This window comes from Arachis ipaensis, chromosome B10 (assembly GCF_000816755.2).
Source record: "Arachis ipaensis cultivar K30076 chromosome B10, Araip1.1, whole genome shotgun sequence".
Classification (NCBI taxonomy): domain Eukaryota; kingdom Viridiplantae; phylum Streptophyta; class Magnoliopsida; order Fabales; family Fabaceae; genus Arachis; species Arachis ipaensis.
In genome coordinates, this window is record NC_029794.2 from 48721418 (window position 1) to 48723138 (window position 1721).

The 1721-nt window shown below is 24.5% G+C and overlaps 1 protein-coding gene across 1 annotated transcript in view; it reads left to right on the top strand.

Moving 5' to 3' along the window:
• Positions 1–1721, top strand: part of LOC107620591 (probable LRR receptor-like serine/threonine-protein kinase PAM74) — a 6801-nt gene that overhangs the window by 2647 nt on the left and 2433 nt on the right. The window lies entirely within an intron of this gene.

A 1721-nucleotide genomic window follows, 5' to 3' on the forward strand; every position in this document is an offset into this window, starting at 1 on the left:
AAATTATTATAAAATTTGTACATTTAAAAATCGGGACATAATATATATTTTTATGTTAGCCTCAAAAACAGAATTAATGCAACTTAATTAATCAATTAATCAATTAATCTAACTCTATTTCTGCATATTTAATTGTTGAAAACATTCTATAACCAAATAAAATATTTAACTAAATCCAACTAAATTGTTATAACGTATTTTACATTTACATGTTAATTGATGTACGTGTTTCTTTTTCTTCTTTTTATTTTAACTTACAATACTGTTATTTCTACTTCTTTTTCTCTTTTTTTTTCATCTTTCTTTTTTGTTATTATTATTGTTGTCACCATAACCACTACCACCTCTTTCTTCCTCTTTTTTTTCTTTTTTTTTCTTTTTTTTTTCATTTTATTTCTTCTATTTTTTTCTTTTTCGTTATCATCACCATATCTTCTTATTTTTAGTTAAATATCACACAATTAATTTAATGATAACAAAAACACATCATTTAGTTGTAATTGACACAAATTTTTTATGAATAACACAAGTTTTTTTTTTGTGAATGACACCAAAATCTCTGGTGGATGACACATCAAATTGTTACAAATGACACATAAATGACTAAATTTCTTATATATTACTTTAAATGACATAGAAATTACTAGATCTCTCGAGTTCAGTATCACTCAATTAGTTCAATGATAAGAAATTTTGATTAAGCAATTTTCTATGTCCAGTTAAAAAATTTCGTTGTGCTATTTTTAATAAATTATGCATAATTTAAAGATCCCGTTCCTCCCCCTCTTCCTTTTTATCATCATCATCATCATCATTCTTCTTCTTTCACATTTTCATAATTTTTCTTATTTAACTTTTTTAACAAGTTGTGTCATGGTTAAAAAAATTTCGGTGTCAAAATTAAAATTTTTTTGTGTCATAGTTAAAAAGTTTTGGTGTTATTTTTCTGATAGATTCTACACAATTTAAAACTCTTCCTCCTCCTCTTCTTTTTTAATCATTATCCTCATCATCTTCTCGTTTCTTTTTCACCTTCTCATAATTCAATACCACTCAACTAGTTTAATATTAAAAAAGTACATCATTTAGTTAGAAATGACACGATTAAGAAATTTTTATGTTACAGTTAAAAAATTTCAATGTCAAAATTTAAAAATTTTCTGTGTCATAGTTAAAAAATTGTGGTGTTATTTTTTTAATAAATTCTGCATAATTTAAAACTCTCCATCATCATCATTTTACCCTTTTAACAAGAACCTGTATCACGGTTAAAAAATTTCGATGTCAAAAGTAATAAACTTCTTGTATCACGTTCAAAATGTTTTGATGCTACTTTTTGATAAAATTTTCAGAACTTAAAACTCCTCCCTCTTCTTCTTCTTCTTTTCATAATCTTTTTTTTTATCCTTTTAATAAGAATAAAAAAATCAAACAAAAAAAATACATAATATTACAAAACTATTAAAAGAATAACAATGAAAATGAAGGAAATACGTGAAAAAGAAGAAGGAACACTAAGAAAAAGGAGAAGCGTGATTTATGCGCTTATTCTGTGAGTTGTTTTCGGAGTTTGGACCAACTTAATTAAACTTTGTTGGCAAAAACTATTGGATATGTAGTGGGATTATTTATTTATTTATACTTTAAGAGAAAAGCATGCGGATTAAACATGCATTTTATTTTTTTTAATATGTAGACACCATAGTCAAAATAGTATTACT